The 15,993-nt window shown below is 42.1% G+C and overlaps 2 protein-coding genes across 8 annotated transcripts in view; both read right to left on the bottom strand.

Annotated features, from left to right (window-relative positions):
* Positions 1–15,993, bottom strand: part of LOC136621575 (coagulation factor XIII B chain-like) — a 612,738-nt gene that overhangs the window by 143,248 nt on the left and 453,497 nt on the right. The gene's annotated exons all lie outside the window — the stretch shown is intronic.
* LOC136619677 (complement factor H-related protein 1-like) overlaps positions 1–15,993 on the bottom strand; it is a 111,515-nt gene that overhangs the window by 60,002 nt on the left and 35,520 nt on the right. The window lies entirely within an intron of this gene.

Raw genomic sequence — 15,993 nt, 5'->3', positions numbered from 1 at the left:
AGCCAGGAACCATGAAGTGGCCTGCTAGCTTTCATGTTTTGTACAAAATGTCAACTAATACCTGGTATTTATATTCAGCTTCCTATCTGTTACTAGTGGCTGCATTTTGGCTGCTGTTTGCTGTGTATCCTGGCTCTGTGTGTCCTGTTGTTCAGTCCCTGTCATGTGGCATGTGAATGCATCCTGTTCTGGTACGTAGCTCCTAGAATCAGCTAGGGCCCAGATCCGAAGATCCCTTATTTGGGCAATGTCCCCCTTAGGTAGGGCGAGGTCATCCCCCTTGTAGCACAGGGTCAGTTTGCCAGAAATCTGTGTGCGTACCGAGTCCTCCTTTTGGTCACAATCGTGTGGGCCCCGTGCTTAGTTTGCCCACACGATCGTAACAATATACATACATAGATACAGTTTCTTAACTCTAGTATACCTCTAAATAATGCAGTCACCATATAATAGTCAGATAGCAACTCTACACAGTGCTAGTGATTAAAGTGTAATAACCTCTAGTGATCACAGATGCATCTTCTCTGACTGAAATAGTTCACTTTCCCTTTTCTTCCTTATTTTGTCCAGCCAACATGAAGACTGGTTACAGCCTCGACTCATCTCTGCATACTCACCCTATCTTGCTGCTACACCTGCCTCTCAGTGTCTTCCCATAGCAATAGTGTCCCCTCTGTGCCCCCACATGTCATTAATGCTGCCTCTGTGTCCAACACCACAGCAACTCCCACAGTACATAAACGTTTTTCCTACTCACTTGCTGCTGACTAACACCAGCAGCTTGAAATCAACAATGTGAACAAAAGGCTGGGAACAACCCAGTGAAAATTGCAAGTATTTGGATATTATCAACTTGACTTCTCCATTTTAATTATAAAACCAGCTTCTCTGACCAGGGTCAGCCATAGGCTAGTTGGTGCACTATGTGAAATATTTTATTGCTGCCCCCTTTTCCCATTACAAAAAAACTATAGGTAGAAAACTGAGTTGAAATTTGACAGGCTGATTATAAGAATACTGGCTATTTAGTACATGTTTTAGGCCACTTTCACACAAGCATATTACAGACACAACAATTTGGCCAAAATACACTCATGTGAAACTCGCCATATGGAGTTATTTGTTTTCATTCTGCTGAATTTTTTTTTATCGCAGACAGTCTTTTCCATTCACACCTTGGAAAATCACAATTTTTTTATTTTGTTTATTTTTTAGTTGTATGACTTGTTTTTTTGTGAGCCAAGTTATATTTTTAACTCCTTCCTGCTGCAGCCTTTTTTTTGTTTTATTATTTTCATTTTTTGCTCCCCACTTGCAAAACAAATCATAACTTTTTCTCTAGTGACACGTGTACATAAGAACAGCAAGTTTTTAGTAAAAAAAGTTATGCGCTCGTGGAAAGTGCAACTAAATAAAGTGAAAGCTAATCACTGTGACAGTAGGGTTCTTTTTAAACTTAATTATTTACACTGGGAAGAGCCCACTAACTAATTTTAAACATAAAATATAACTTTTATTCACTCTGTTAAAAATTGAGCTCACTGACAAACATACACAGATATATATCAATCTAAATGATCAATTTACGATCAGTAAAGTATCAACACTGTAGTTCCAATATTAATAGATTCTGTTGGTGGACAAAAAGTATATAAATTATGCACGATCAACTTGTTTTTGTGTATCGTGCAGAAATTAATTTATTCTCCCACAGTCGACGCGTTTCTTCAGTCACCTCCAACCTGTGACTGATTCATCAGGATGGGGAGACAGTATATTACAGAAATAGGTCCACTTTGATGATGGATAGTGAGGATGTATTAATCACTTATCAAAAACTCCCTTTTTTTTTCCTTGTGGATTTTTATATAGTACGGGAGTTTTCTTTTCCCCAAAATTTGATGATACTTGTGTTGCAAATGGTCTGAATTATGATATTAATTGGTTTCAGCTCAGTACTTGAAGTATCCAGCCCAGATTGATTTAGGTTTAATCATGGTTAACGGATGCCATCCGAGCTAGATCTCTAACCACATTAATGATATCATTCAGGAATCATGTGGTTACGATAATACACGGACTGGTATCCAACTGATGTATGTATCTTCACTGTGACTCTGTTAGACTAATGGTCATCAGTGTGATCTTATTCCATAAATTATTCTAGTAACTTACTGGGGTACTTCTGTATAGCTGTCCCTGATGTTTGTTTATAAACCATCAGTAAGTAGCTAACAGATGTTACACAGCTACTTGAAATGTTTTTATATAGGCGGTCATAAACACAGTTGGGCCTCAATATTATGAGCCCATTGATAAACTGTGTTATCATTAGTGTCCTTAGTGCAGCTTTAGGTTAGTCTAAGTCAAGAGAGCTAGATACTTTGGCTCAATTGCAGTGACTAAACACTAAAGCTGACTTAGTTTGCTGCCCAGATCACTAAAGAGAGCTGTAACATAGTACTGGAATCGGATGTGATATCTGATAGCACCCTTCAACCTTTCCCACACAGCACAGCATGTGCAACCGCTGGGATCAATGTCCCACAATAAACTGACAGACCTGGTATCCTCTGGTTTGCCAGGGTTTAAGTATACCAAACTCCTCCCCTCTCATTGGGGGCCCGTCTCTGTTTGCACCTATCACAAGACGTCCGGCCCTGAAGTGGGCGTTCCCATCTGCTGCAATCATGTGACCACTAGTGTCCCATGACTCAAATCATGTGGCTGCGGATGTCATGTGACCTATTAACTCACGAGGCGCCACACAGGTCCTTAACTATTGCAGAAATTCAGCATTATATCCTGAGTACCGCTGTCTTGCTTGACAGTTTGTTGTTTATGTCTCACTAGCTGTCTGCTTGTTCAACGCCCATGCTCACTGTCCCCTTATTAGTTTGAAATCGCTCACTTTTAACGGAGAAACTATCTCCAATTGTTTTATTATATGAATGATGTATTAAATAGGCGATCCTATTGTTTTATGATCACACTACCTAGCAAACCATTATGAGCAATAAAACATTAGAACAGGGCTGTCGTGTCATTTCTATGATTTGTGCAGTGATATTTATTTGGAGTGGTATTTTTTAATTGTAGCTCAAGCTAACAGCAAATGAACTGATTTTTCTTGCTGAACAAGATAAGTGTTTCCATAAAAAGACTACACCATTGTCTTAATTAAGGTTTTTTATTTTTATTTGATCCATTCATCTCAAAATGTTGCTACTATAACCTGTGTGTTATTACAACCATATTTATTTTACAGATGTATTTTTGAGGTCCTCACATTATATTCATGGTATCTATTAACACTTAAATGAAAGGAGCAAACGACAAACATTCATTCAAGCCATTTGGAGCCACTGAATTCAAGCGATGGATCCATCTTGATTCCTTCTGAAGTAGATCACGATCTACATTGCCTCTACGTGCCGTCAAACGCAGGGTCTCAATTCCTCTAAATACCACCTTATGGGGATCATTCCCATGTACGTCTCGGTTGTGGTTTGCTAAACTAGTGCTCTCATTCCTGTTTATGTTTCCTATATGTGAGAGCACTCTTCTTCGCAGTTCTTGTATCGTCTTACCTACATAGTCCTTTGGACAAGGACATGTTGCGACATATATAACGGCTGTGGTTCTGCAGTTTATGAAGCTCCTAATAGAGTAGGTTTTACCCGTTGCTGCACCAGTGAAGGTTTTGGTCCTCTCCATAAAAGGACAGGCTTTGCAGCCCGAACATCTGAAAGAACCTGAAATTGGGTGTTGATCCAGCCAGTTTTGTGGGTCCACTTTGGGAATATAGTGGCTGTGCACCAATCTGTCCCTCACGCTCCTCCCCCTCCGGTATGTAATAGAGGGTTGCTCAGATAAACATCTTGTGAGGTCAGTGTCCCTTCTTAGAATGTTCCAATATTTTTGGAAAATTCCCCTAACTTTGGCGGATTTTTCATCGTATGTTGCTATCATCCGTATTAAACCTTCACCCTGTTCTTTCACTTTTCTTGATAGGAGCTCAGTTCTTGTTCTTACTGCCGCTGCCGTTTGCGCCTCTCTAATCACGTTCTCTGGATAACCTCGTCTTGTGAATCTATCCGCCATTTCTCTAGCTTTTACTTCGAATTCCTGGGGTTCAGAGCAATTTCTTTTCGTCCTCAAAATCTGCCCTTTTGGAATGCCCTTTTTAAGGGCCCATGGATGGTGACTTTGATAATGGAGGAGATTGTTGGTAGCTGTGGGCTTCCTATAGATAGTAGTTGCCAAGGTGCCCGTCGAGGTTTTGGAAATTTGGAGGTCCAAGAACGTGATTGATTGGGAGTTAATCTCTGATGTGAACCTCAACCCAAGATCGTTTTTATTCAACATGTTGACGAAATCTTGAAAGGAATCAGTATCCCCTGACCACAGTATAAGCACATCGTCTATGTACCTCAGCCAGATGTCTACCATGTTTGTCCATTTTAAGTTGGATTCTTCAAAGACAAATTTTTCCTCCCACCAGCCCAGGTAAAGATTTGCATAAGTGGGCGCACATGGACTCCCCATTGCGGTACCCCTGAGCTGGTGGGAGAATTTGCCATTAAAAAGAAAATAATTATGTTCAAGGACGAACTGTAATAGTTCTATTATGAACATGTTATGCAGACTGAAATGTTGACCCCTTTGGCTGAGGAAGTGCTTTATTGCTTTGAGGCCACCATGATGGGGAATAGATGTATAAAGAGCTTCTACATCTAAGCTTGCAAGATAAACTGTTTCTGGGACGCAGATGCCATCCAGTTTTCTGAGTACGTCCGTGGTGTCTTGGACGTATGAAGGTAATGCCTCTACGAAATTCCGAAGAACTTTGTCGATATAGACACTTGGATTTTGTGTAATGCTGTTAATCCCAGAGACTATTGGGCGACCTTTAAGCGGGGACAGGCCCTTATGAACTTTGGGTATGGCGTAGAACGTCGCCACCTGAGGATAACTGATATGTAAGAACTCAAATTCTCTGTTGTCAATTAAGTGATTTTCTAAAGCCTTGGTTAATATTTCTTTTAATTGTTGTGAGAATTCATCAGTAGGATCCTTTGAGAGTTTACCATAGCTTGAAGTATCTTTTAAGAGCTGTAAACACATTTCTTGGTAATCTGATTTATCCATGATGACAATGTTTCCTCCTAGACCAGCTCTCACAAGAAGCTCGCAGACCCATAGGGGAAGGCCCCTTTACGAACTTGAAGAATAAAAGTACTAGTATGCCGCCTGTTGGTGATAATCCACACATTGATATATTTGAGACTCTGGTAAAACAAGAACTTCAATTACTATCACAAGAAAAGTGTTTCCATCACCAAAATCTCTCAGTAACGGAAAAAAAAGCCTTGGTCTCCTTAGAAAAAGATCACAATTTTGTAATAAAACAATCAGATAAAGGAGGAAACATTGTCATCATGGATAAATCAGATTACCAAGAAATGTGTTTACAGCTCTTAAAAGATACTTCAAGCTATGGTAAACTCTCAAAGGATCCTACTGATGAATTCTCACAACAATTAAAAGAAATATTAACCAAGGCTTTAGAAAATCACTTAATTGACAACAGAGAATTTGAGTTCTTACATATCAGTTATCCTCAGGTGGCGACGTTCTACGCCATACCCAAAGTTCATAAGGGCCTGTCCCCGCTTAAAGGTCGCCCAATAGTCTCTGGGATTAACAGCATTACACAAAATCCAAGTGTCTATATCGACAAAGTTCTTCGGAATTTCGTAGAGGCATTACCTTCATACGTCCAAGACACCACGGACGTACTCAGAAAACTGGATGGCATCTGCGTCCCAGAAACAGTTTATCTTGCAAGCTTAGATGTAGAAGCTCTTTATACATCTATTCCCCATCATGGTGGCCTCAAAGCAATAAAGCACTTCCTCAGCCAAAGGGGTCAACATTTCAGTCTGCATAACATGTTCATAATAGAACTATTACAGTTCGTCCTTGAACATAATTATTTTCTTTTTAATGGCAAATTCTCCCACCAGCTCAGGGGTACCGCAATGGGGAGTCCATGTGCGCCCACTTATGCAAATCTTTACCTGGGCTGGTGGGAGGAAAAATTTGTCTTTGAAGAATCCAACTTAAAATGGACAAACATGGTAGACATCTGGCTGAGGTACATAGACGATGTGCTTATACTGTGGTCAGGGGATACTGATTCCTTTCAAGATTTCGTCAACATGTTGAATAAAAACGATCTTGGGTTGAGGTTCACATCAGAGATTAACTCCCAATCAATCACGTTCTTGGACCTCCAAATTTCCAAAACCTCGACGGGCACCTTGGCAACTACTATCTATAGGAAGCCCACAGCTACCAACAATCTCCTCCATTATCAAAGTCACCATCCATGGGCCCTTAAAAAGGGCATTCCAAAAGGGCAGATTTTGAGGACGAAAAGAAATTGCTCTGAACCCCAGGAATTCGAAGTAAAAGCTAGAGAAATGGCGGATAGATTCACAAGACGAGGTTATCCAGAGAACGTGATTAGAGAGGCGCAAACGGCAGCGGCAGTAAGAACAAGAACTGAGCTCCTATCAAGAAAAGTGAAAGAACAGGGTGAAGGTTTAATACGGATGATAGCAACATACGATGAAAAATCCGCCAAAGTTAGGGGAATTTTCCAAAAATATTGGAACATTCTAAGAAGGGACACTGACCTCACAAGATGTTTATCTGAGCAACCCTCTATTACATACCGGAGGGGGAGGAGCGTGAGGGACAGATTGGTGCACAGCCACTATATTCCCAAAGTGGACCCACAAAACTGGCTGGATCAACACCCAATTTCAGGTTCTTTCAGATGTTCGGGCTGCAAAGCCTGTCCTTTTATGGAGAGGACCAAAACCTTCACTGGTGCAGCAACGGGTAAAACCTACTCTATTAGGAGCTTCATAAACTGCAGAACCACAGCCGTTATATATGTCGCAACATGTCCTTGTCCAAAGGACTATGTAGGTAAGACGATACAAGAACTGCGAAGAAGAGTGCTCTCACATATAGGAAACATAAACAGGAATGAGAGCACTAGTTTAGCAAACCACAACCGAGACGTACATGGGAATGATCCCCATAAGGTGGTATTTAGAGGAATTGAGACCCTGCGTTTGACGGCACGTAGAGGCAATGTAGATCGTGATCTACTTCAGAAGGAATCAAGATGGATCCATCGCTTGAATTCAGTGGCTCCAAATGGCTTGAATGAATGTTTGTCGTTTGCTCCTTTCATTTAAGTGTTAATAGATACCATGAATATAATGTGAGGACCTCAAAAATACATCTGTAAAATAAATATGGTTGTAATAACACACAGGTTATAGTAGCAACATTTTGAGATGAATGGATCAAATAAAAATAAAAAACCTTAATTAAGACAATGGTGTAGTCTTTTTATGGAAACACTTATCTTGTTCAGCAAGAAAAATCAGTTCATTTGCTGTTAGCTTGAGCTACAATTAAAATATACCACTCCAAATAAATATCACTGCACAAATCATAGAAATGACACGACAGCCCTGTTCTAATGTTTTATTGCTCATAATGGTTTGCTAGGTAGTGTGATCATAAAACAATAGGATCGCCTATTTAATACATCATTCATATAATAAAACAGTTGGAGATAGTTTCTCCGTTAAAAGTGAGCGATTTCAAACTAATAAGGGGACAGTGAGCATGGGCGTTGAACAAGCAGACAGCTAGTGAGACATAAACAACAAACTGTCAAGCAAGACAGCGGTACTCAGGATATAATGCTGAATTTCTGCAATAGTTAAGGACCTGTGTGGCGCCTCGTGAGTTAATAGGTCACATGACATCCGCAGCCACATGATTTGAGTCATGGGACACTAGTGGTCACATGATTGCAGCAGATGGGAACGCCCACTTCAGGGCCGGATATCTTGTGATAGGTGCAAACAGAGACGAGCCCCCAATGAGAGGGGAGGAGTTTGGTATACTTAAACCCTGGCAAACCAGAGGATACCAGGTCTGTCAGTTTATTGTGGGACATTGATCCCAGCGGTTGCACATGCTGTGCTGTGTGGGAAAGGTTGAAGGGTGCTATCAGATATCACATCCGATTCCAGTACTATGTTACAGCTCTCTTTAGTGATCTGGGCAGCAAACTAAGTCAGCTTTAGTGTTCAGTCACTGCAATTGAGCCAAAGTATCTAGCTCTTTTGACTTAGACTAACCTAAAGCTGCACTAAGGACACTAATGATAACACAGTTTATCAATGGGCTCATAATATTGAGGCCCAACTGTGTTTATGACCGCCTATATAAAAACATTTCAAGTAGCTGTGTAACATCTGTTAGCTACTTACTGATGGTTTATAAACAAACATCAGGGACAGCTATACAGAAGTACCCCAGTAAGTTACTAGAATAATTTATGGAATAAGATCACACTGATGACCATTAGTCTAACAGAGTCACAGTGAAGATACATACATCAGTTGGATGCCAGTCCGTGTATTATCGTAACCACATGATTTCTGAATGATATCATTAATGTGGTTAGAGATCTAGCTCGGATGGCATCCGTTAACCATGATTAAACCTAAATCAATCTGGGCTGGATACTTCAAGTACTGAGCTGAAACCAATTAATATCATAATTCAGACCATTTGCAACACAAGTATCATCAAATTTTGGGGAAAAGAAAACTCCCGTACTATATAAAAATCCACAAGAAAAGAAAAAAAAGGGAGTTTTTGATAAGTGATTAATACATCCTCACTATCCATCATCAAAGTGGACCTATTTCTGTAATATACTGTCTCCCAATCCTGATGAATCAGTCACAGGTTGGAGGTGACTGAAGAAACGTGTCGACTGTGGGAGAATAAATTAATTTCTGCACGATACACAAAAACAAGTTGATCGTGCATAATTTATATACTTTTTGTCCACCAACAGAATCTATTGATATTGGAACTACAGTGTTGATACTTTACTGATCGTAAATTGATCATTTAGATTGATATATATCTGTGTATGTTTGTCAGTGAGCTCAATTTTTAACAGAGTGAATAAAAGTTATATTTTATGTTTAAAATTAGTTAGTGGGCTCTTCCCAGTGTAAAAAATAAAGTGAAAGCAGACCGTTTAGTAACAAACGGAAAGGGTAAAGAATAAAATGGCACTTACTCGGAAGGAGGGGGGTGTATTAAACAAGAAGCCCCCTCCTTTAAGTGCTGACTCCTCTAGGTCCTCTCCGGCGCAGAAGGTATTTGCGGCAAGCCAGCTTGATTTTTCAGTTTTATTTCTCAAATAAAATTACAGGTAGGCAACGCGTTTCGGTGCGGCAGGCACCTTTCTCAAGCCTATGCATACATATGTTAGAAGACAAGTACACTCACTTTTATAGATGTCTCGATACGGCAGGCACCTTTCTCAAGCCTATGCATACATATGTAAGAAGACAAGTACACTCACTTTTATAGATGTCTCGATATAGGAATATCGAGACATCTATAAAAGTGAGTGTACTTGTCTTCTAACATATGTATGCATAGGCTTGAGAAAGGTGCCTGCCGCACCGAAACGCGTTGCCTACCTGTAATTTTATTTGAGAAATAAAACTGAAAAATCAAGCTGGCTTGCCGCAAATACCTTCTGCACCGGAGAGGATCTAGAGGAGTCAGCACTTAAAGGAGGGGGCTTCTTGTTTAATACACCCCCCTCCTTCCGAGTAAGTGCCATTTTATTCTTTACCCTTTCCGTTTGTTACCAAACGGTCTGCTTTCACTTTATTTAGTTGCACTTTCCACGAGCGCATAACTTTTTTTACTAAAAACTTGCTGTTTGTTTGTTTTTCTATTGGGGGATTACTCTCCTGGTGAGAGTCCCCCCACATTGTCATTGCAGCTCTCCTCCCTTGCGGAGGATAGGAAAGGAGCACATTGGAAAACCTGCTCACTATCCGTTGGCGCTGTCTGAACTGTTGTGTTTGTCTATACGTGTACATAAGGGCTTGCTTTTTTGCAAGATAGTTGTATTTTTCAATATTACCTTTTATCACATGATATAATGTACTGAAAAACTTTTAACAATTTCCAAAAGGGGAAAAAAAACTACCTCAATTTTGCCATTTGGGGGTTTGCTTTTACGGCATTCACTGTGCAATAAAAATGACATGGTATCTTTATTCTGTGGGTCAACACAATTACGGTGATACCAAATCACTATAGGCAGAAATACATGGCAGCCCTGTGGGCTCTCAAAAGGCTGACATGACAAATGGACGACAAGCTATAATTTCATTGCGAGGGGCGGTTTAGGACCCCCAAAAGGCATTTAAAGGGTTAACATCTGGGATCCATGTTATCTCTGATCGTGCCTGTTAAAGATGGCTGACACCTGCCATGTATGGATCAGGCTCGGCTCACAAGTGCGTTCCAAACACAGACACTGGGTATGCATCGTGTATATACGGCGTGAGTCAAGAAGGGATTAATAACAGCATTTAATGTACCATTTAGTGTTTTGTTGTATCTTTTCATTATTGCATTCTAATATATTTTTCTATCAAAATAGCCGTATACTTATTTATTGAGGGATGGCTTGCATTTTTAATGGATTTTTGAGATAGAAATAATGAATTAAATAGCATTTATCTTTTTTTTGCCTTGAACAGTATATATTTTTCACCTCACATTACGTGTCTCCCTTCAAAGTATGTAAATCCCCGCACACTCCTCCCCCACTTATTTTTTACCGGGTTAGACCTTTTTCCCAGCTTCATGTTAGATTTCTTGATTTTATGCTCCACCTGTGCACCCTGGCCGCAGCTAGTGAGCAGTTGGGAAAATTTGTGCACTGCCTGATCTGCAGGGTGGCATGTGTCAGGAATGTGGTGGATGGGCAGCATTGGCTGCTGCTACTGTTGCAAGGGGGACCTCTGGGCCACTTAGGCTTAGGGGCTTTGTCGCAACTGTGACCCCTATAGTTATACCAGTAACCATTTTCAAGTTATGAATGATGTAATGTTGAGTAACAATAAAGCTGTTATGTAGAATAAGAGGGTTTGAATAGCACTAATCTCATGTCTTTTCAGCTACCAGAAAATGCTGTTAACAACCCAGGACAAAACTGGCATCATCCTGATGGCCGGTAACAGAAGATCACACAAGGCAACTGAGGCTTTCAATCAGGAACAGCAGGAGCACAGCCAGCAAGTGCACAATTGACATCTGGGGATTGAAAACACTGCTTGGATGACCCGTTATTGGTTAGTCTTGGATACTACCAGTTTCCCTGAATTTCTGAATCAGTTTCCTGACAGTTTGTGCACTCACTCGCTGCTATATATATATATATATATATATATATATATATATAGTAGCAGTGCAGTACACAGAAGGGCCTGTAGAGGGCCAGAGACATGACTTCTGGTGCGAGGGTTAACTAAGGGGTGGAGCAGGAACCAGAAAAGAGCCGGTTCCTGCCAAAGAGAAGAGAGAGAGTGTTCGGCTGAGAGAGCCAGAGAGACAGCTCAGTGGAGCTGGGAGGGCTGCTAGTCCAGGGGTCTGGTGCAGACCAAGAAGGCCAGAGGTTGACATGGTGACGCCCCTAACCTCAACACATGAGAGAGGACTAGCACAGCACAGGAAGGTGTTGCAGGCTGGTGGCCTGAAAAGGCAAGAGTCCAACAGGGGACGCCCCTGGACTCCCACCCAAGTTGGGGTGCTTATGGACATGATGTGATATGCTGTGCTGTGGAATAAATGCTGGCAGGAGCCAGACAGAGATACGCTAGTCCTGAGCCGCGTTAACCGTGTGGGGCGCCATTTCTGGTACAAGAGGTCAGCGATCCCAAGGCAAGAGTACACCCCTTGCTACAATATATATATATATTATATATAAATAAAATGTATCACAGGCATGCCTATGTGTATATCATGAACCGCAGTGCTCAAGAACCCATTGGCTGAACCGCAGTGCTCAAGAACCAATCAGAGCCATCGTTCGATTGAAGTCATCACAGTCATTGCATATTGCATTAAATGGCTGTGATTGGTTCATCAAGTGCTGGCTGTGATTGGCTGAGCCACAGCGCTTGAGAACTAACCACAGCCAGCGCTTCCTGGAAGCAGACAATTTGAACGTCCAATCCAGGAGGCACTGGCAGAAGACTTCAAGCAAGCCTGCCAGAGAGCTTCAGGGCAGACGTGCCAGAGCTGACAGCTCCTGAGAGGTGATGTATTTTTTTTTATGTAGCTAGAGCTTATATTTCAAGGCCTCCCCCCAAAAAACTCCCGGCAAAACAGTGCTACAATGTCTCGCAACTCTGTAGCACGACGTGCGACTTTGCAGCGAAACAAAATCACAATATCGCTGCTGTGATTCTGCGTCGCTGATTTGAAAAAGGCCTTATGGTGCTAAAAACTTTCAGGGGCATCTCTGTAGGGGTGAGCTGATTTGGCTGGCTGTTGTGTGGATTGCTCCAGCCAACCATTTACCTGAAATATAAGCACATAAATACTAGCCCCTCTTGCTAGAGGGTGCAGGTCATAATAAATATACATTTCCTAACTGACCCCTAATGATAAGATGCATGCTGTGCAGATCTCTGTGTGTTCATTTGTTTCTAGTTTTGTCTGTCAGGCTTGGTAGCTTGCATGCATGTGTAGTGGCCTGAAAAAAAAAACCATATATATGTCTGCCCCTCCATAAATGTCTATAACTGTCATAAATTTCATGTCTTAATGTGGATGCTCTGTGCAAAACGATCTTGTCAGTGAGTTATGTGTATTGCACAGCTGCAGCATGTGAGAGATTAATGTCTGAGTATGTATGGAAATGTAACAGTTTTTGTGTATCCAATGTCATCATGTGAGTATGAAAGATATACCGTGTTTCCCCGAAAATAAGGCACCCCTGAAGATAAGGCACCCCCTGAAATTTGCAGAAGTCCCAAATATAAGGCACCCCCCCCCCCCCGATAGTAAGGCATAGTAAAGTGTTCAGGCAAGTCAAGAGGCCTGTCCCCTGCTGCCATCCCCGTTGTCTCCTACCTCCAGATGTATAGGTAGATCTGCAGACAGTCTGCTGTTATCCTGTCCCTGCTGTGCTGTACGAGTGTGCTGTTGTGAGCTCCCCTTGCAGGCTGGAAAAGTCCATACTGTTCATTCTGTTCCTGCTGTACACGTCTGCTGTGATGAGCTCCCCATGGTGGGCGGAAGCTGCAATACCATCCCTGCTTACAAGTGGTACAGGAACTTCTGTCTGCAGATAGGTACGTTACTTTACAGCCCTTATTTTTTTATGGCTCTGTGTGTGAGTCAGGCAACCTGTGTGTGATTTTTCAGGCTGGGTTCTCACAGAGCGTATTTCCAGCGGAAATCTTGCAGTTTGGCCACAGCGATAAACAGCGAGATTTCCGCCGGGAAAGCGCTGCTTCAAAACCCACGGCACTCAGCCGCTTGTTTTGAAGCGACCTGGCTGCACGGTTTTCCGTTTCTGTGGCTGGTGAATCCGCACCACAACACCGGCTTCTCCCACCTTTGCTGTGACAGATTTGCTGTCCCATGTGGACGAGATTTCTGAGAAATTTCGTCCACAAAGCTGGCCAATTGAGGGATTAGCGGCCACAGACGGATTTGCCGTGGCGAAATAAGACACCCCCTGAAAATAAGACATAGCGCATATTTGGGAGCAAAAATTAATATAAGACGCGTCTTATTTTCGGGGAAACAGGGTATGTGTTTGCAAGGTGTACAAATGGGAAAGTAGTCTTCTTCAGTCTGACCTTGTGAGTCTGGGCTAGTTTTATCTAGTCAATTGGAGTCAGTCTGTCTGCCTGTGGAGTACCACCTGTCTACCAGTTTGGGACCTGCAGTCTAAGGCCGGCTGTCCACGGGCATTGCGAAGTCCCACAGCAGATCTCCGCTGCAGGAGCCGCCGCCCGGGAGCAGGAGTCGCCACTGAATCTCCGAGTGTCAGCCCTATCTAATAGATAGGCTGGCCCCGTAGAATCGGGGCAATTCGCAGTGTGCAGCGAATTACCCGCCGCGAGCGGAGAATCGCAATGATTCTCGCTCGTGGACAGGGGCTGGCGCTTTCCATAGCAATGCTATGGAAAGCGTCGGCCGGAGTGATTCGCCGGCGGTTTACCGCCTGCAAATACACTTCCGTGGACTGGGGCCTAAACTGGTATTCATGTGTTGCTAGTTACTTGAACACCGCTTGCATTCCTCAAGGAATGTTAAATATTCTGACCCGCGCAGTGTCTCTCTAAAAGATTAGAGGAAAACATTGACTTGCATCACTTGACAGAATAAATGTAAATATCTTATTGGATAAATTTGTAGAAATATCATGTAATGTCATCCAATGTTTCTAATTTTACTACAGACAGAGGCTGGGGGGAGTCAACCATTGAATGGTGTCTGTGAAGTCTACTCTCAACCTCTGGTACAGCTTCCCATAGGGACACCCCAGACACTTGACAAACGTGGGGAGCTGGGAGGGTTAAGTGTTGGCTTGTCACGGCGGCACTTACCAGGCTCCTTTTCCCAGAGGGATGACACATAGCCAAGGCCGGATTGCAGGTCACCGTCGACACCCCTAGGATAGGGAATGCCAATAAACAGATCATGGGGGTAGTAGTTGCTATAGGTGATGCCACTCTTTCAACACACGTGTATGCTACATGGCGGAGAATAAACACAAACACTGATTTTTACTACCTTGGGTCCCCAGGAACGGTTAGGGCCTGGTATAAACTTTACTTGGAATAACTTTAGCAAAACAATTATTCACAGCAATTCAGGTACAATTCTTAACAGTGCAGGTAAGAAAGGAAGTTCAGTGGTCAGGAAGATACACGGGATGAAACCGGTCCCACAGCCTGTGTTATCTGCCAGGTACCTCTCCTGGACTAGGAGAACTCTGGAGGAGGAAGAGGGGTAGGGGTCACTCCACAGACACTCTGCTAGTAATTATTTACTTCTAGGATTTGCACCCCACACTAGAGACACGTGGGTGTCACTTGAAGTGTACTTCTACACGGTGATCCTAACTTTGGACGGCCACGTAGGAAAAATTTGTGGCTTTGAATTAATACCTCTGCACTTGCCAGAAAAAGTGATTACTTACAAAGGCTCTCTCTTAGGCTTAGGGCTAACTCCACTCACATCCAAATTGCGGTCACTACGGGAAATCTCTCTTCCTCATCCATCTTCACCACAAGGAAGCTGAAGGTACTTCCATGTGGCTCTGTGTTAGGTGGAACTCAGGGGGCAGACAAGATGGAAGACCCTTTTCCCACTCTCAAGCACTCCTATTTATACCCTCACTCATACCACATGACATGACAGACTGATACATTTACATGCAGACAATGATTTTATTGAAGTTAACCTTTCAAGCGCTGCAGCTGTACAAAACACACACTGGAAATGACAAAACAGGTTTTGCACAGTGCATCCACATAAGACAAACATGTATGATATTTATGGAGGGGACCAGAATGATGTGCTGGGCCACTACACTGGGGCTGATGAACATCGACCCCACCTCCCCTCAGATTTATTTGCTATGTACAATGGATAGATATAACAGTGTTTTGCTTTTCTGTATCTTGCTGATACATTTTATTTGTACGTCTTGTTTGTTTTCTTTTGGAATAAATATTTCTTGATATCTCTGATGTTTTATATATCTTGCATGTATATCTACTTTTATCACTTTGAGTAAATTGAATTAATATTTGACCTGTGTATATGTAGACCCATTGATTTTTGCCATGGAACTCACCATAAAAACAACATCATTAAGAAAAAGAAATTGTGCCAGATTTACTTTTTTTCTTTATTTCCCCTATTACCTCAAAAATATATTAAAAGTCAAATCAATAAATGATATGTACCCCAAAATGGCACTAATAAGTTCTACTATCGAACATAATGAGCCATTTTCATTGTTTATTAGGCCCTGCCATA

This window comes from Eleutherodactylus coqui, chromosome 3, assembly GCF_035609145.1.
Source record: "Eleutherodactylus coqui strain aEleCoq1 chromosome 3, aEleCoq1.hap1, whole genome shotgun sequence".
Taxonomy (NCBI): domain Eukaryota; kingdom Metazoa; phylum Chordata; class Amphibia; order Anura; family Eleutherodactylidae; genus Eleutherodactylus; species Eleutherodactylus coqui.
This window is presented reverse-complemented; position numbering and strand designations above follow the sequence as displayed.